The 20,426-nt window shown below is 40.6% G+C and overlaps 1 protein-coding gene and 1 long non-coding RNA gene across 6 annotated transcripts in view; both read left to right on the top strand.

The window, feature by feature from the left end:
• The window catches only part of DAAM2 (dishevelled associated activator of morphogenesis 2), a 198,233-nt gene that overhangs the window by 36,950 nt on the left and 140,857 nt on the right, over nt 1-20,426 (top strand). Inside the window, exon 1 of one of the 5 annotated variants that reach the window (XM_064648456.1) lies at nt 5,914-6,027. The exons of the other annotated variants lie outside the window; for them this stretch is intronic. The gene's annotated coding sequence lies outside the window, so the exon portion shown is untranslated. Of the gene's footprint in view, nt 1-5,913; nt 6,028-20,426 lie in introns of those variants that run through there. 5 annotated transcript variants of the gene reach the window in all.
• Nucleotides 13,340-14,214, top strand: LOC135411188 (uncharacterized). The gene is made up of 2 exons (XR_010429035.1): nt 13,340-13,805; nt 13,879-14,214. It is a non-coding gene; the product is annotated as an uncharacterized LOC135411188 (long non-coding RNA).

Here is a 20,426-nt window from a genome sequence, read left to right as displayed (position 1 = left end):
CCTCCTTGGCAAATGTGATATTGGACGCATTTGACAGGTTCAAATTTTGAGGGCCTGATGATGAGCATTCCTGCTATGTTTTCTTTAATTCCTGAGTAAATGTATACATATGTGATACACTGAGTGTACTGTGCATGGTACTGTAAGCTTTGCTTACAGTAAGCAAATGCAGCTCAGTTGTTTGTCTGATCATACAGTTGCCATTCATTCAGAAGGCCAAGGCAAATGACCAAAATGACCCTTTTCCAATGGGGCACTTCGAGGAAGAAACAGACTGGGCACTGATCTCTTCTCTCTGATGACCAAAGACAGGACCCCAGAGAGGTTTAAGTTACATATCAGGAAAAGGTTTTTCTTGGGTTCTAGAACAGGCTCCCCAGGGAAGTGGTCACAGCAGCAAGCCTGTCTGAGTTCAAGAAGCATTTGGACAACACTCTCAGGCACATGGCGTGATTCTTGGGGTATCCTGCTGTGTGGGACCAGAAGTTGGACTTTGATGATCCTAGTGGGTTCTTCCAACTCAGAGATTCTATGATTCTAAGAAAAGACATGCCTGAAAGCTCCTAGGTGTATGCCAGCACTAATTGTGTTTTGAAAAGTAATGTAGTAGCTGGTTGCAGTGATATGAGGAAGAAGAGAAAGCCTGGTCTTAGCAGAAAATAAATACTTTTTAATTAAAGAGGTTGCCATATAATGATAGCATTCTGCTGTGTTTATTTTTGTTTGGGGGTTTGTTTACTTATTTTTTTACCATCTAGCTCTTTATACATAACCTGAACGTAGCCTGAGCAAGAACCTGATGGTTTGTTTAAAAGAACAGCATCTCCATTCACCAAATCAAGATGCAGTGCTTTAAATTGAAAGGCTAGTTAAGTTGTCAAAAGAGAGTAATGTGAACATTTCAGCGCTAAAGAGGCTTTCAGTTACAACGATGTTTTTAGTAGCACTGTTTTTAGACTATGTTGGGGGGGTTTTGCCTCTCTGATATTAGCAATTTAGAGTCCACATGATTTTTATCCTTGTGTTTATGGGGAAATCTTCTCATTCTGAATAAGGACCTTCTGCTAAATGATTTTGTCCATGCCCTTCTTGTTATCTTTCCCCGTTGTGTGTTTGAGATATAGTTATGGGAGCTTTTTGCACAGTGGACTGCTCGGTCACTTCTGACGTGCTTCCTGGTGACAACACCAAAGGCATTTAATGTTTGTAAAAGGTAGGATTGCCCTTGACTTGTGGGCAGCAGTCAATGCCAAGTGTGGAGTCAGAATGGCCACACCTGTTATCAGGTATGGAGACAGGAAAAATCTGATGGTGGATCTTATGCAGGACTATATTTAATGTGTGCTATATAAAGACTACGCCTATGAAACAACTGAATTACACAGTTAGGTGGGAAATAGACTGGATCTATTCATGGTGGCGAAGGATAGAGTCGGCTGTCAAACAAAGCTGGACAAAATCTGACTCTACTGATATGCTTTAGAGCTTTGCTCTGACTATTTGTTATGCAAGACAGAAATTTAGCTGTTTCAAAATTATTAACTCCTTTGATCAATTATGTATGGGGTGGGATAACCCTCACTGCAGGCCAGGTGCCCACCAAAGCTACTCTGTCACTCTTCTCAGCTGCACAGGGGAGAGAAAATACAATGAGAGACTTATGGATTGAGACAAGAACAGGGAGGGATCACTCAACAATTACCATCATAGGCAAAACAGACTCAGCTTGGAGAAATTAGTTTAATTTATTACCAATCAATCAGAGTAGGATAATGAGAACTAAACCCAAATCTTAAAAACACCCTCCCCCTATCTCTCCCTTCTTCCCGGGCTTATCTTTACTCTCAGTTTCTCTACTTTCTTCCTGCAAGCAGCACAGGGGAACATTCACACACGTTGTCTCTGCCACTCCTTTCTCCTTAGGGGAAGGACTCCTCATACCCTTCCCCTGCTCCAGACTGTGGTTCCACACGTGGGAGGCAGTTCTCATGAACTTCCCCAGTGTGAGTCCTTCCCATGGGTTCTTCATGAACTGCTGTAGTGTGAGTCCCCTGTGGGGTCACAGGTCCTGCCAGCAAACCTGTTCCAGTGTGGGCTTCTCTCTCCTTGGTCTACAGGTCTTGTGAGGATCCTGCTCCAGCATGGGCTTCTCACAGGTTTACAGGCTCCTTTGCTCTGGCATGGGGTCCTCCAGGGGCAGCAGGTGAATATTTACTCTACCATTAGCCTCCACAGGCTGCAGGTGGATATCTGCTCCCCTGTGGACCTCCATGGGCTACAGAGGAACAGCCTGCCTCACCGTGGTCTTCACCACAGGAATCTCTGATCCTGCACCTGGAGCACTTCCTCCCCCATTGCCTTTGGTGTCTTCATAGCTGTTTCTCTCGCATATTCTCACTCCTCTCTCCAGCTGAAGTTGCTGTTTCGCAGTTTTTTTCCTCTTCTCCAATATGTTATCCCAGAGGCACTACCACGATTGCTGATGGGCTCAGCCTTGGCCAGCAGCGAGTCTGACTCAGAGCCAGCTGGCATTGGTTCTGTCAGACATAGGGGAAACTTCTGGCAGCTTCTCACAGAAGCTGCCACTGTAGTGCCACCCCCCCGGTCCGTGCTACCAAAACCTTGCCATGCAAACTCCATACAGAGTCTGACATTCAGACCTTGTTTTTGCTTGAAAATATTTCTACAAGGAACCTTCAGCTTGCTATATGTGCTTAATGTAGAAGATAGAGATCAGGAACATACATAGACAGCACTGTTAGGTTATGTAACTGGCTTTAACCTGGGCACTATTCTGACTTTTCTTGTGAAATAGGAATATTCGTATTTCTAGAAATGAACATGTTGTCATCTGAACACTGTGCAGATGGGTACAATTTCCTTAATTAAGTTCTCTCACAATCAGCATGTAGTTCTGCCTCTGATCTTCTTTTACTCATTACTAAGTCTTAATTTGTACAGAGTTTCCTTTTTAAGTGGTTTTAAATGGAGCTCAGCTTTCCTGAGGCAGGCTTCAGTGCCACTTTCTGGGCAGTGCTTACTGGGTCTTTTCTTTATCAACACTAACTATACCCTGCCCAACCTGTCTGAACATAGTCCAGTTCTGGGTGTGTTCTGTAACTAGAGAAGTGAAAAATGATGGCACTTTATCCTTTCTTACAAATGAGTAAATATCTCTTAGTGGCATCTCTGGCCCCAGTCTGGAAAAAAACCAAAACTAAACTATCTTATCCCAGTTCTTTTGAACAGCCCAAAAGCAGCTCTTCTTCCTTCCCTCTTGTTTTAACTTCAAACATAATTATAATTTAATTATGAACACATTCTCTTATGCAGACAGAGATAATGATGAATATCTGGTGGTACTCCAGTCTTACCTTTCCAATGGAACTTGCAGAAGAAACTATGCACTACTGCACTCTTCAGTCCTTCTTCAGGAGAATAGCAGAGGGCCTTGGGAATCCTGGCTTGCTGACTCTGTATTTGGCTTTGGGATGAGGTAGGAGGGAATATGGCTCAACAGTTAGACCAGAGGATGAGTGATTTGGATTTTTGGTTCACTAAGTATATCCTCTGTGTTTGTCTGTGTGGTGTGGAATAGCAGTGTGTGATTCTGAAGACTGACTTGCTGCCTAACTATGAATCACTTATCTATTCTGAGTGGGATCCAGATCTCATCAGAGTTAGTGCCAGCACTCTTATTTTGGCTTCTCTGAAAGTCTATACTCTCTCAGTCCATGAGATTGATTTCTATGTAGTCATCTTTTTGGGGGCTAATTTTTTATCAGTCAGTCATATTTGCCCTACGTGTTGCAGATGTATGTGATATTTTCCAAAATTTGACAGTCTGTTAACATTTTTCTCTGAGCCTCCTCTTTCTCTCCCTGCAAGAGTGGGTAGACTTAAACTGGTGGACTCCATTGAATTAGAGAGTTTCTAGGATGAGAGAAATATAATACAGTAAGAAAAATGGTGAATTATTTTGAAAGCTCCCTTCCTAATTAAAAGAGTTGAAAATCATTGCTCACATTCTTTTTGTGAAGATTCTTTGTTTAGGTTAGAAGATTCAAATTTTTCTGTGGAAAACTTTCACTCATCCTTGCTTTTATATTGGGTGGATACACGTGCACATGCATGTATGCACACACAGAGATACACAAGCTCTCCCTTCTTACAGTTCATGTACGATTTCCTCACGTCTTCAAATCACGCTGTACAGGAGTGTTTGTTTCCTACCTTTTTCTGCCCAACTTAGCTACAACTTGGACATCCTAGTTGTCCAAAATGAAAGTTTTAGGGTAGTCAAAATATACTCTTCGATTTTTGATACCTTTTAGCAAAAAAATCAGAAAAGCTTCCATAACCCCAGATGTTTCAGTGTTACTTTTTCTTCCTTCACTTTTTTTTATTTTTGCATCTGTCAGCATCTGCCAGGTTGATGGAATTGGTGCACAGAGGATGTAGGGGTGACCCAGATGACTTTTCACTTCTCTGTTGGCTTCATATATTCCCATTTCCATGGATTTAAGTTTCATTTAAAGTGTCCTCACCTTCTCTGTTGCTTCCAGAAACCTTGGACTAAATTTTTCCCTTGTCATGTCACAGATATTGTCTTGTCTCTGTGGCATTTTTGTCTTGAGCTACACTCCGCTGAAGTTTCACAGGCATCAAATTCTTTGCCAAGTAGTGGGAGAAGGCTTTTTAAGAGCTCTGCCTCTGAACAGTACCACAGCCTTCCCAGATTACTGGGCTTGTCTGAATTTTACAGCCTTAAAATTCAAATTCATCTCATGCACTTTTTTTCCCATAGGCTGTTATTTCTTGAGTTCCATATTTATCTGATCCTGAATGACTCTTTCTGTCATTGCCTTATGGTTTGTCTTCTGTCTCATTCTTTCAGCTGTCTGTTCTTTAGAAGGGTTGTCTTTCATTTGAACTTGAACAGCTACTGATTTTGCTTTTCCACATTGGGACCTCTTGAAATGTTTGTCCTCTGAGAATTTTTGGCTCTGGTTAGTCTTCCTTTATCACCTTTCTTCTTTTTCTTCTGCGTTTGACATTTTTCCCAGATTATGCTTATCTGTGTGTGTATTCAGGCCTCCTGTCTGAACCTTCCATGTAGAGGAATAGTGTAAATGGTATAGATTTGCCAGAAGTCCACAGCAAGAAAATAACCCTTCACATATCCACTTGAGTGGATGAATTTGCAAAGCTTGATGTTTTAAACAGGCACTTGCTCTAGTGAACCTCATAACATAAACAGTAAACTTACTCTTGGCTATTGACTTTAAATTCTGAAGTCCTTTACAACCAGTTGATTTGGTGACATAGCAGGTCTCTGTGAAATGATATTACTGCCATTGGATAGAGGCAACACCAGTTGATTCCGTGCCATGACAGGTATGGTACTGAACACCTTACACTTTGCTTTTCTTCCATCTCTAACCATTAGCATGTTAGCTGATGCTGAAAGGAAGTTATGGAAAGCAACGACAACTTACCAGTGTAGTATTTTTGCACCACTGTTTAGAACAGGAAATGCATGATGCACACAGACAGATCTGAGCTAACTTTAGTCTGGAAAGCTAAGAGGTCAGTGGTAGCAAACCTGAGGTTTCTTGAACTTGAAAATATGTTAGCCACCTATATAAGTACCCTGACTTCTATGTAGGCTTTATATAGCTTTTGCAAAAGGCTCTACTGTGATCTCTCAGTGCTGTTTTACACAAGAAACCTAAATTAAAGTTAGAAGGCCATGACTTAATGTGCCGCAGTCAGACCTTTTGTTAAAGCTAGAAATAATCATAGTTTCTCTTATAGCAACTGGATTTAAAAATATCTTACTTTCATATGTCTGTCTTTATATTTCTTCATTTTTCCTCTGCAGGAAAAGTCTCTCGTCTCTTCTCTCTGCAGAGTATTTCTTCTCACTACAAAGCAAAACCAGCTTTTAATTCTCTGCCTAGAATTCCAGTGGTGCCTGCTGAAAAATGCTTTAATGCCTGAGGCTCTTGTCATTCTATTAAAAGGGTGAGTGGGTTAAAAGTTGGAGGGAGAAGATATAGATCCTATGGCACAGCTTTGGATAACTGGAGAAGATAGGTTCTGTGTTTTTAGGGTCATTGAAAATCTTAGATTGGTAGCAGCAATCAGCAGGCAGGCAGAGTAGCTGTTCACATTTCCAATCCTTTGTGTCATTAAATGGTCTAGAATGTTTTAAAAAATAATTGTCTATGAATGAAGATAGATCACAGAAAAGCACTGTTTGGGTTCCAGTTGAAGCACCCAGTGGATTAAAAGCACAGAGAAGCCATCCAAGACCCACAATGTCATTTCAAAGCCTCAGTTAATGCTGTCATATACAGTGAAAGGTACATAATTCTCCTCTGTGTCTATCAGAAATTACTCGATTGCATTATGAATGCCAGAAGTCCCAGATTATTAATACAGTGCAGAAACACTGGATAAGAGCCTGCAGAAGCCTCTGTCTTCTTCCACAGTCATCAAATGACCTCACTGTGGTTTTGACTCTGCTGGTGTTCACAGGAACACAGATTCCCACAGATTCCCAAGATTTCTCTTGGAGGATGGTTGTCCTGTGATTAAAGTGTCTACATATCTTTCAGGGTCTTGGTCTTCATGATTTAAGCCAATTTTGGTAAACTTTCTACTATTCCTTCTTTAAAAAAAAAAAAAAAAAAAAGGAAAAAGAAAAAAATCCTAGAGCTGTTCCTGGAATATACTATGACTTCATGTCGGCATGAGGTGCCAACATGCACATGGAATGGAAGAGTAGCAAGAAAAATGGCTTTTGCAACTTGGGTGGTATTTTCTGCATGAGAAATATCACTCTTTTCTGACTGCCAAGTTATTGCACTCAGGCTCTAAATCTGTTTTGTATACAGAGAAGAGGTAAGAATTGCATGTGTGTGAACTCGTGTTTCTGCCTTCATCCTGCCTGATCAACATGTGAGTATGTGAATAAGCGTGCAATCACACTTCTGTCCTGGGATGCATGAACACATCCTCATGCTCCTCATCATGGATCTGCAAGCTTCCTAGCAGGATGCTGTGCATGCATGTCATTGTATAAACCCACAACCACATCCAATTCTCTCTTCCTCTAAACAGTGGGAACAGGCAGTTTTTATTTTGAGCAGAAATCATGTATCTGGGACCTTAAACATACTTTGATGTTTTTGCTGTTTTTAGAAATCCTTACTCAGCTGCTGTGTTGTGAAATGTGGCTCTGTGAGAACCTCCTGACTGTGAAATATGAGGGGGGTTTTTGTTTTTGTTTTTTTTTTGCTGATCAGCAGTGGGATTTTGTGACCTCCAGCCTATATCTGTACAGCACATCTTGTATATGTGCATTAGTGAGACAGCACAGTGCCTCCAGGAAATGCATTCTTTTGCAGTGGGCCATATGGGTAGCTTTGCATTTTTATGATGAAGATGGGAAGATAAAGTTTGTTGCTTACTCTTTTTCCTTTCTTAAAACTTACTGTGTTTTGTCCCTGCACGTAGTTGAGGCATCCTAAAAGCGTGCCTGAGATAAAGCAGAGTTTAGCCCCTTAATGAGAATTTGCAGCAGACTACTAGATTAAAATAATAAAAAAAAAATAGACTAGTTTTTAAGTCTTAGCTGTTGCAAAAAAAAAAATAAATTAGTTAATAGTAAACATACCAGCCTAACCCCAACAGGTAGGAAGCTGAAGTAGTTTTCAACCATATCAAGACAGGACTAAAGCAAATATAATAAAAACCCCAAGCAGTCTTTTATCCAAGTGCATGCAGTCACTCATCCTATGTTTCTGGCATGTGGAGTTCCTAGGACATCAATGTGAATATTAGAGGCTTCTATTGCTTTAGATAAAGGAGTAACTTGGCTATTACTTCTTCCTACTCAAACAAATCCAGGTGCAGGAGGGAGAGAAATGTTCACATACTAAGCCATTATGTTTCAATAGGAAATGAGGAATTTATGTGGAAACTTGGAGAGTCTTCCTCAGTTCAGAGGAAGTAATTAGTACTGTAATGGTGTAGAAGGCTGTTTCTGGATTGTATCTTACAGATATTACCAATTGTTGCTTAAAGATAGGCAAAAAGATTACTCCATAGCAGATGATAGAGAATCATGCTATGCCAACTTTGAGAGGAAAAAATCTGAGTTCTTTGCTGCTGCTTCTAAAGTTGTCTTGACTGACAACCGGTTGCCCACCTTAAGCATACACTTGTGTAATTTGTAGGCCATTTTGTTCTCTGATCATTATTTCAGCTCCATTTCATCCTCCTTTCTTCAAATATATTCCTATAGAGGAACTGCTGCCCCCAAACTAACAACTGGGCTGTCAGTCTCCCACCTAAATTTGACTGTGAATAAGAAGTAAATAAAAACCTTTTATTTCAGTATCCTTGCTCTCCCATCCATGTTCCAAATGGTATTTTGCTGTCTTTCTCCTTACAAGGGCAATGCTTAAATCTATCTCTAGCACTGGGAAAAGTGAGCTTTCTGTGGCTTCATTTTCTTTTCTCTCTTTCTCTTGTTCTCTCTCTCTTTCTTTCCCCTTTTTCTTTTTCCAGTTGTATAAAGGGAATATTTTCAAACCATGCATGAAGTGAACACAGAAAAACAGAACTCATAGTTCTCCAGGACATCCCTGTTTTCCTCATTGAGAGATTTTATTACAGTTGATAATCCAGGACATTTCTTGAGATGTATTCACGAGTTACTTGTACAGCCAAGTACAATGTTCTTCTCTGTGTTTTCTTTAACCCCTCCCTGGTTCCATTTTACCTTTTTTTTCTTCTGACTGTGGTGGGGCCCAGTATTTCAGGACCTTGCATTGGCAGCAACTTCAACAGAAATCAGTATTAAATTGGTATAGAAACAGCAAGGTTAGAAAGTCCTGTTACAGTAGCAAAATGTAGCTGTTTAACAACCGTGCCAAGAGGGACCAAGTAATCATTTCAGCTGGAATACTGTCTTTCATTTAAGCCAGCGCATACTCCCCTGCATTCCTTGCACAAGTTACTTGCCAGTTACAAGGGTAGCTGTCCCTGCTCTCGGCTTCTGGTCAACTTACATCATGAGGAACAATGGCTTTGGCAAGGAAAATAGAAAAGCATTATGTTGAGGAAAGGATGAACTAAACTTCATGGTGTTACATCCTCGTCATCCTATACAAATCACACCGTTTAAGATTGCCATATTTCATACTTATTGGTATAGGTAGTGTTTCTTCTCCATGTGCTGGAGCCATTCAACATAGTTCCAGTCTAAGGAAAACATTTTCCTTCTCTACTATTTTTTTTCTTTTTTCTTTTTCTTTCCCTCCCCCCAGATTGGAGAGGGCATGTTCTTCCTGACTCCTGTCCAGGGTGCTCTAACATCCTGAAATACTGTTACAAATACTGTTTTTTATAGACATTTTTGCTAGTTGCATTGTTTATCTTATATCTCTAGGTATTCTTCTTTTCCATGGTATGCCACAGCACATAAAGGAATTCTCTGGCCTTGGAAATAATTGTCTACAGTGGAGATCACAAACAGTTCATATCATGCACAATGGAGGAGCCTACTTGATGTTTCTGAGAGAAGAACTCATTACTAAGTGAAATGTATGGGATTTGGGAGAGCAGTACCACAGTGCTTAGTTTTGTTCAAAAGCAAATTAGAGGAAGGGACTGTATCTTTCTCAGAACATTGAATAGGGTTTATGATCAGCCTGGAAAATGAAAAGAATCACCTGAACAAGTCAAAAGGAAAGTGGTGTTGATGGGAACAAAATAACGGCATCAATAAAAATTACTGGTAATTGTACCTGGTAGTTGAGTCTTGATGACTGTAGGCAAATTTTGGTAAAGTTCTTGGCTGTTTTACACCTTGCATCCCACTGGAGACCAAGGGCACCTTTGAAATACTCAGTAAATCCTGTTGAAGCCAGACGTGTTTGTCCTTCTTTTAACTGAGCAAAGAATTTGGCCAGAGGCATCAAACTTGTAGCTATTTTTTAGCTTTGTGGTAGTGTAGATGTTTTCTGGTTACCTCAGTCACAAATACTTACTAGACTAAGAGGAACATTATATTTGAGCAAGATTCCTAAATGTTTTCTCTTCAACGCTATCTGATCAACTGCAATTTGGTAATCTACCAGTGAACTGGATCTACCAGTGGATGTTTGCTAAGCTGCAGAAAGAATTCTTGTGGTGAAACCTGTATCCTGCAGAATTAAGGTTAGATTACATTTACACAAAGGCGGAAGACCTTTAGAGGCATTGAAGTACAGTGAATTTCCTTGTAGTCTGATGGGTTTGTGTGTTGTTTTTTTTGTCATTTTTTGTCCCTGTAGCTCTTCAAACACTGCTTTGTATAGGAGTAGTTTTATGATTTCTAATTCTCTTTCTTTATGTGAAATAGGGGAAAGAGAACTCCTTTATGCCATGACCTGAGACTAAATTCACTGATATTAGTAAAGCATTTAGTGATCCTTGGGTAAGGAGGGTCAAGGAGTAAGCTTGATCCAGAATTTGAATGGTCATCAAACATGAATTGACGAAGTGTCTTTAAGAGACATCTCCTGGCCTTTTGTAAATGGGAGTTAGAAAGAAAATAAATTACACCATGCAGTGACAAGTCTGTTTCCACCTCTATGAGAGAGAGTGAAAAAGAAGTTGTTAGGTGATATGCAGTTTGTGTTCTGCAAGAAGTTGTCTTTGGTGATCATAATGGTCCATTCTGACCTTCATCTTACAGGAGTATCTTTCCATCAGGTGCTGGGTAATGTGGGCTGTGCATTTATCCATAAAACATGCAGTTTAGAGCTGAATTTGTGTGTGAAACAAATCATCACCTGAATCCTAAGGAGAACAACACTTGCAGGAGGCCTTTAGTCTAGGCTTGAGGAAGGAGAATGGCCTTTTGCAAGGGCATCTAATGCAGAAGGGGGAAGTACAGGCATTTTTCTGTACCTGGCTTTTTCCTGCCATCTTTTTTAAAGTGTTTATATTCTTGGAATGGATGACCTCATGGCATAAACCCCTTTGTGTATAGATATTGTAACCAATAAGTAGCAGTGCTAATCTTGTTTAGTGAACTAAGTGTCTAGTATTTTGTATTAATTTTGTTCATCCCATTATCTATTTTTTCATTCTGTTACCATTCTGGGTGGTCCAGTATTAGCAGTGTTTTTGGAAGGTGTTGCTGTGAAAATGTGATCATAATCAATGGGTTCAAAGGCAAACTCACCTCTGAGGTGAACGATGATGTAATTAAGAATGCAGAGCAAGCATAGGAGAATATCTTTAAAGTCAGAGAATTTTTGATGTTTTCTCTGGGCCTGATGCCTGGCCATAGAAGATGTTGCCAATGCAGATTTGACTATTATTCTTCATAGCTAAGCCCCAGTGGGGGAGCTGATGGAGAAGTTGCCACTGCTCCAAGGAACTTTCAGAGTAAACAAGCTGAGGATCTGATACAGAATTTGTGGGAACAGTACTAGCTTAAGAAGCAAAAGCAGGACTGGAGTTGTCTTTTATCCAAGAGATGTTAACACTGTTTTACCACTTGGAGGGGAAAAGGTCTAGTGTTTTACGATCCTTGTCCAAGTGGGATGTCAGGCTGGAGAAGGCATTATTGGGAGTTCCCCAAACACTTCTTATCTAAGAAGACTGTCCTGGTGCATAACTGTTCCAACACACTGCTTTGGTGGAATGGAGGGTTTAGCTCCAATATAAACACTTGCTGGTTTCCAGTTTCTTGGGAAAAATGTTTTTAATTCAGTACTGAATTGCAATTTACCCCCAAGTTCAGTAGAAAGGTGGAATTGAATATTGTGCCAGCCTCATTCCACAGGGCTGCAGGCCTGATGGCATACAGTGGATCCATACAGTGGATCCCTAATGTATCTCCTCAAACATACAGCCCTGTCCCTGACTGTAGAAGCCAGGGACAAATGAATCCTGAGTAGTCTGGCTCCGGAATGTGCAACAGGGCATGCAAACATAAGCATATCTTCCTACAGGGATAGACTCAAGATATAATGTTGCCCCTGCTCTCTCTGCATGTTCTTCTGAAAGAACGTCCTCTCACCAGGCAAAGATGGTGGTCAGGGCTGACAGGATACAGGAAAGCAGTGAGGCTTTCTGCTTGTCTTTGATCTGTACCTGTTCTGCTGGTGACATTGTGTATGTGCTCTGTGCTTACCTGGTAGTTTTAGGATGTCTGCAACAATGAGCTTTTGAATTGTTTCTGTACCTGTCAATAGTAGTCAATCCAGAATTTCAGTGGTTAACATGAAAGCATATGAAAGGCAATGAACTGTAATACTTCAACTTGCACTCCTGCAGAAGAATCCACCAGAGGAGTGTGTGTAGGGTGGCCAGAAAGTAATTAAATAAGGAATATTTATTATTGAAAACTTAAAGAAATACAAGGAAGGGCACCAGATGATGTTTCTGCTAAGACTTGCTGAACAACAGTGAATCCAACTGCAGCTTTGTTAACACCATCTGCCATTGCATTTCAAGAAATGAAAGAGTCCTGAACTACCATAGCTGTCCCAGCACATATAATCTAACTCAGAGGAAAAAAAAGTTCTTGTTTACTCAGTCAGTGCATGGACCTCTGGTGCACCTACCTTTGCCTCGTCTCTACTCTTGTACCATCATTTAGTGCTCATTTTGGACAGATTATTCTATTCGCTTTTCTCCTTTGCAAAATCTCAGTTCATAAAACAAACTGAAGAATGTTAACAAGGATGCTTCTCTGACAGCTGTGTGATATGCTGCTATCTTGCACGTGAGGAATATGCATGGAGTCCTCCAAAGTTTGTGTAGACACAATCCATGTGCTTTGTGAAGACATAAAGGAATAATGTTACAAGCCTCACTTTCCATGAAAAGTAAGATCTAAGTCCAAGCATAACTCCTGCTTTGCTGGCTTTATGCTCCTCTCATGCCTTACATTCTCCTAAGAGCTAAGGAGTTCTTAAATAGAAATTTTGGTCTAAGCAATTCTGGGCTAGCACTAAAGGAGCTGTAGACTGAGAAGAGAGGGAGGCAAATATGTAGTAGTATGGAAAAACACATTTTGGTTATTACCCATTGTGTTTGCTTTGTAATTGGACCAGAATAACAATAGGTTTGTTCTGGGATATCCTCTGTTCAGACCCAGACAAACATGGCACTAATCAGAAAACACAAGTAGGTGTTCTGCGTGGTATATAAAAATGCTTTAAAGTCACTCTTCTATTTGCTTTTCATGAATCTAGGAATCACAAAATTTTTCCCTTCCATTTTACAGAAAGTTGGGGTTGGATAGTCCAGGGTTACTTGTTTAAGGCAGCTGGAGAGAAGTGCACGTGTCTTTGGCACATGCATGTAAGATGTATCTTACAATGCTGCTGGCCGCGGAAATTTCTGTGGGTAAATAAGATTTCTGTGTCAAGGGCTGTCCATATGGCCTCTTTCATCAGCACTAATTCCACTTAGATTAACTGCACAGCACGAATATGGGTCAAAGCCTGGATTGTTGGGAGAATGAGTTCCTGCTTGCAAATTGCTTCCCGCAGAAGTGCTTGTTGGCAGCTGAGATCATAATGCTCACACTCCTCACAATAACCCACTTTGAGATGTATTTAGAGAGGGGTCTTGGCAGTCTGCTTGCTGCTTTTTCATACAGAGTGCAGGCCTTGGTTTGTAATCCCCCTCAGCTCATCAAGGCAATAGCTGCTGGGCCGTCATCTTCTGATTTTATCTAGCACAAGGCAAAGCATCTTCATTTGGACCAGCAATACCAACCACTTTGGGTAACATTTTTCCCCTCAGCCTTTAGCAAGAGGAGAGGAACTACTCTTTGAAATACTACCTTATTTTTTATAGAACTAAACCTAGTGAGTTGTTCCTGTGAACACTGTGCTCTGATTGCAAAGGAAATCGAGAGCCATGGGGAAGAAGAAAAGGAACAGATCTCATGGTGTCCCTGGCTCGCATGAGTCCACGGTTCCACTGAAAGTTGCTTCTTGCTTTTCTTTCTCCTTTGTCTACTCTACTGGTGGCACAGGTCCTGCATTGCAGTCAGTCATTCCTAAATCTGATTGTCTTCTATTATGTCAGGATGCCTTATGGGGGAATTATAAAACTTACCCATAAACAGCCTGCTTCATAACGTGGATCAAAGCTACCATGTGAATAAACTTCATTTGTTGTTTGTCTGAAGTGATCTTCAGAGCCCAATTCCTACTGATACATTGCTAAGTTTTTCCGAAATTCACTCATACTGTTCAGAAAGAGAAATGCTTTTGACCCAGACCTGGAGATGCTTTAAGCACAGGCTATCCTAAGCACTTAAGAGGTATAGGTTAGAGGCTAGAACCAGCCCACACTGCAGTGAGTACAGAGGTAAGATTATTTCAATGCCACTAGCCTTCCCATCTTTATCACTACTCTCTTCCCTTCCGCTCTGGATAGACAAACTGTTGACAATTGACTAGGAAATAAGTCATCACAACACACAGTTGTATTGAAAGAAAACTTTCCCTTTAGATGCTGATGATGGGACTGCAAGGACTCAGGAAATAGGCATAGTTTCAATGTGAAGAGGCTTACAGTTTGGTTAGGAGATTTACATACCTATTTTCTAGCGCTAATACTGCAGTAGAGACACAGGGGATCCAGTGAAACTTTATTCACTGGAGCTAAGGGCCTTGAGGACACAAAAACAAGGCCGGTGTTTGCTTCTTGCCTCTGCTACTGACTTGAATTTTGACAACTTTTGCAATCACATTCTGCTTGCATGTATAGTGCCCCCCTTATCCACCTTTGTAGATTAAAAACATAAAGTATTTAACAAGTATCTTAAAATTAAAGTGGACAGAGCAAAGGTGGATGCAGTTTTGAGTAGATGGTGAATCCCTCACCTTTTTCTGGTTTCATGGTCTTATGAAATGGTCTCCCATCCATTTAGTAACACAAGGCAGGATGTTCACTATGGAAGTGCACAGGCTTCAATGTGCATCCTATTTCCTAAGCAGTGCAGACAGAAGTCAATATACCTGAGGAATTTTTATTTAATTATTTTAGTACATGCATAAATTATGGCAGATGCTTTTGCTGCACACAGTCATGCTTGCAAAGGTGTTCCTGGCAGTTGTGAGAAATTTGGTGTAGAGAGTTGTTCTAAATTTCTGAATGGTTTGCATGGCCTAGAAGATGAGTGGTCTAATAAAATAATGTATTTCCTATACATGGTTGTAAAACACATTGGGATCATTAAATAACAAATATTTTGGGGCTAGATTTGCTTTGCTTTCTTTGTGAGAGTGTACTTTTTTGGAAGCCTTCTATGGCTGTTTTGAGACCACCGTACTACGAACTTTCTTCAGTATTTTCCCATCTCTTTTTCTTCTAAATGCAGGGAGCACAAAATATTCTTCTGGCATTTGAGCTGCAGTTATTTTGAGTGGCTCCAAACAGAGGGAAATGTGTTTCTGCGGTAGTTACTGCAGAGAAAGAATTTTGCTGAAATGTTTCTCCCCCACCGCCCTTTAGTGGCTGCAGAAAAGAAGCCAGTGTTTGAGGCCCCAGCTCCGTGCATCTGCTGGATCAGTTTAGGCCAATTTTCCCCCTCCCCCTTCCCCTTTTTCCATTAGCAAACTAGATATAAAACAGAAGCCATTGGATAAATAGGAAAAATGTGTAGCAGAGGAAGCCCTTGTGATTAGGGAGCTGTTAACCAGTTATTTCATGTCCGGCTTTCAGTGTATTTATAAAAATGATGCTATTCAGTGACACGTCAAATTACTATAAATGGTATTGGCTCAGTTGCTTTCTCATGAAAGCCAACTTGCAATTTATTTTTAACTTGGGCCCACTGATTATTTTTAAAGTTAGTGTAGTATTTGTTAAAGATGCTAAAGTGGCAGGCAAAGCGTGGGCAATATATATCAAATTTGTTCACAGCCTGTCTTGGCAGTGCACTCCAGAGTCCTGTGGAAGCACATTAGGAGTGAGCAGCATGGTCAATGCCTGTCCATTTGCTGCTTGGCTGTTCTGGAGAGATGGCTGATGGATGTGATTTGTGGCAGCTGCAGTCCTTGGTTTTGTGATGTGGAAGCTTGTCCATTAGGAGCTGGCCCAAGACCCAGTAAACTCCTCCTCCCTCTCTTTTTTTCCACTAATCACCAGCAGCCATCACATCATTACATGCATTCATAATGTCCTTGTTGAGACTTCGCTGTGTGCACATGGTTTAAATCAACAGCTTCCCAAATAGGGGGAGCAAAAGTACTAGAACTCCCTACCTGCCTCCAACAATGTGCTTGTAAACTTCAGGGACGGGGAGAAAGAAAAATACAGCTCATGGAAAAGTGCCAGGAGGTTCTGAGTCTACAATTCACGCTATGCTTTGGACAAAGAGGTGAGTTTTGCATCATGGTCTAAATGTCATGAGGCTTAGGCTTCCATACAATTCTTCTTGATCAAATTTCACAGAATGGAAAATGTTCTGCGTGGCACTGTGGTACCTGAGGCAGGTTCTCAAAGTGGTTGTCATATTAAGGCATCTGTCTGGTCTAGTTCACTTGATGAATAGTGGCTAATAACTGCTACCTAGAAGTGTGGAAGGAGACGATTTCAAGCCTGGAACATGGGTCTTATCTCCCTTGCTTTATTTAGATAGATTGCAGCTCTCATCACACTCGCTAGAGTCTCCAAACAGTCTTCAGGGCCATCAATCTTAGTAAATGAAACATCTGTGGGACTAAAGCATTATACAAAACTGTCTTAAAGACAGCTCTAGCCTGGTTTGCAACTTGAAGATGAGAATCTTACACAAGTGTTAGGGAGCTGCTTCCGTGCTAATTCAATCCCAAAGAGCAAGCATTCATTCCAGCAGCACAATCGTCTGGTTTCCAGTTATATTCCCTCAAGGATCAGTACCTGTACAGTAACTCTTCTGTGCATGAAATGGCAACACTTGAAATTTAGATTGAACAGGCAACTCAACAAAATATCATCAGGCAGAGGTTTTTTGCACTGGGTCAGATAGAGTATACAAACTTGGTATATCTTTCATTTCTTTGTTGTCTCTGATTCTGAGAGATCCAGTGCATCATAGAAAGCGTTGCTTTCAGATCCTTCAGCCTGTCCTTGGTAGCCATCCAACTTGTGTGTTTTGAGAGATCCTTCTTCATAATATTTACATTTAATATTCTGATTGGAATGGAGAAGACAGCATTTGTTTGTACATTACTGGGGTGAGAAACAGAGAGTTTTCAATCATACTGCCGAATAGCCTTTTTGCTAACAGGCTGCTTTCTAGTCTGGAAATTTTATAACCTACTTAAATAAAAATAAATATTTCTTGGCTGAGATTTAACAGCAGATGCATTTATGCTTCTGATTATTCAAGTATTGCTACTTAAGTAGGTGAAATATAATTAAGAATAATTGAAATTAATTTATTAATTTTGACTCATCTTTAGTTTTACTGCTACCATAGCTGACAGCAGAATTTAGTCCTTACAACCATTTAACCAGGAAATGGCTTTTCCTTATCTGTGTCTTAATTTCATCATCTGGCAGATAGAGGGATGATTTTGTTGCTTCGAAATTCTGTTTGATAAAGAAATAAAATCCTTTTTTGTGATCCAGTACCCCTTTCCTGCTTGCTGTGTTTATTTGCTTACTTGTTAATTCCCTTGTTTAGTAACTTTGCGATTTTAAAGACCCTTCCAGTATGTGCTTGCATGGACTGACTCACTAGAAGGCGTCCTCTGGTAGGTAATGGAACTATAAGTAAGAGGAAATAAGATAAAGTAAAAAGTCAGACCATACTTGGTTCAGCATTCTACTCACAGCCCAGCATGGTTGCGCTGGAATCCTGCTGATGGAATGTCCTGACATTATGGTGTTTATTTCCATCACAGCCCTGAAATGTAAACAGGACATCGTTGGATGCTAATCCAGGGGACCGGAAATGACTTGAGAATCCTGGACTCTTGGGCTATTGGTAGGACACAGGGAAGTGGATTTTACAGGAAGACTGGCATATAGTGCTAGCAGTGCACTGGATCACACGTCAGAGGGGGTGTTTTCAGGAAGGGTATCTGACATATGTTTGTGGGAAGGAACAAAACATAGCATTAGTGTCAAAAGAAGTACATCAAAATATGCAGAAACTTGCAGGAAAATTGGCATGTTAGGATGCTCTGTGCATCCCGTACTAATGGGATGAAAGATAGAGAGCTTGCCTTGAACTTGAAATATAGGCAGAGTGAGTGGCAGGTTATCGTTGTGGGAATTATTTTCCTCTGTGCCTTATAATGCAAAGGTGAATTCACCTGAGGAACATGAAAACAGAAGAGAGGTGACTATGTGGAATCTTTTGCACCGGCCCTAAAGCCTGGAGGGCATGGATGGGAAGTAGCATAGTCAGGGAAATGTTGGTTAAGTGTTTTAATGCACTGGAAAGCTGCCTGTGCTTCTCTTAGGCAGCCCTAAATAAATGAATGGGTGTTGAACTTCCAGTCATAGTTCCCTCTCCCATGAAATGGAAATGGGCACATACAACTTGCATAGGTTGGTGCCTGTACTGTGTTTGGGGAAGAGGGAGATGAGCCACGGCAAAGCTATCACCATGTGCTGTGGGGCACTTGAGACCCACATTGTTGGAAAGAGGGTTGCACCCCACTTTTATCCTATTAGAAGACCTTGACTCTTGTGAGGACCAGCTGTTAGTGCCTCCTCTGTAGCACCCCCGGTAGCAGCAAAGACAGAACTGTGTTGTAATGAATATAAAGGGAGTTCTTTATTGAAGTTGCTAAATGCATACAGACCCTGTAATTGCTGGCTCTCCAGCTTCCAGGCTGGCTGCCTGCTGCCTGATGTTGCCACACAAGGTCTCCCTAAGTCTTGCTCTGGCGTCTGTAGCAACAAAAGGGCTGGCTAAAGAGAAAATTAATCAAGTTTTCTGTGCTGTGAGTATTGTTGACTGTTTTTTGCAGTAACTCTTCGCACACTCTGCTGGATGCATTTTGCAGCAAGGCATAATTTTTGTGATAGGCATCTTCTGGCTGTTTTCACAAGCATCTTGCTGGCACGCTTGCCAGTGTTGATACCTTTTGAGTGAAGTGCTTTAAATTGAGCCTCTGCTATGCTGCTCAGGCTGGGCTTCCATCCGGATCTGAAATTTGAAATTTATTACTTGGAACTGGCTTTTAAATGTGAAACTGACACCAGTTTCTTATTACTTACCAAGTCCTGAGGGCAGAGTAACATTCCTGACTCTGCTGTAGGTGTTAATGATTTCATCAACTCAAGAAGCACAGAGCCCTGAACTTTGCTCTTGGCAGCTAGTAAAGAAAGGAAACTGACTTTCAAATATTTTGTTTTTAAAGTTTTTGTGGGGTTGTTTTTTTTTTTTTTATTATGTTTACATTAGCAAACTGGAATTTGTTGGACACACTTTTTTTGTTGACTACTTAGTTCTTAGAAATCAAATTGATAGTAAAGCCTTATTAGGCTGCTGGAACTGGTCTTGCCAAGCACCTCTGAAATTGCAAAAGAATAAGAATCTGTGAGTGGGCCTGCTGTGGGTGCAGGCCTGAGAGTTTCATTTACTTGGTATGTTTTCTATGCCTCGAAATAATCAGAAAGGATGCTATTATGCAGATTTTTTTCTATATTGCTTTCAGTTGCATGCAAATAGCTCAAAAGCTTTATTCAAATCTGGAGAGATTCCAGGATGTGGTTTTTTGTTTTGTTTTTAGAATAGTTTCTGTCTTATATTGTGCAGGAAGATGACACTGTGAGCAAGGATGAGGATTTTAAATCTGAATTAACTATCATTACTCTGGGTTCTGATGCTTACTTGCTGAATGATCTTAAGCAGACCATCATTCTCTTCATACCTGCATTGTGATATCCTTGTATCTTGCCAGATTGCCATGAGACATAACTACTTCTGTTTTAAACTTGACTAACTCGTTTGATCCAAGACTGAGCTGTTTTTGAAGTGACCATGGGAAAGGCTTCTGCAGAGGTCATAAATGGAACGTTACGGAATTTAACGTTGATTAATCCCAGGTATTGATGGATAAGACTCAAAAGCTTATCCTGTAATTATATATAGAGGTACTTAAAAGGTGACTTGTTGATCACCATTTATAATTAGCTATACAGAGAACATTTGGCGATAGTGTTTTTCAGTCTAGAAAAAGTAAGTCCGGGCCAGGCTCTGGGAATTGAAACTTGGCAGATGAAACACAATATCTACAGTGAAAGGAAGTTTACTGAGAGTTGTGGTAGATTTTCTACTGCTGGAAATCTTTAAATCAAATGAGATGCCTATTGAAAAGTTATATTCTACTTCAGGCAGGAATTAATTTATGGCAATCTTGTGGCTTGTGCTATGCATGAGGTCAGACTAG

The sequence above is a fragment of the Pseudopipra pipra genome, chromosome 3, assembly GCF_036250125.1.
Source record: "Pseudopipra pipra isolate bDixPip1 chromosome 3, bDixPip1.hap1, whole genome shotgun sequence".
In the NCBI taxonomy this organism is placed as follows: Eukaryota; Metazoa; Chordata; class Aves; order Passeriformes; family Pipridae; genus Pseudopipra; species Pseudopipra pipra.
The sequence above is the reverse complement of the archived record's forward strand: the minus strand, read 5'-3'. Positions and strand labels throughout refer to the sequence as shown.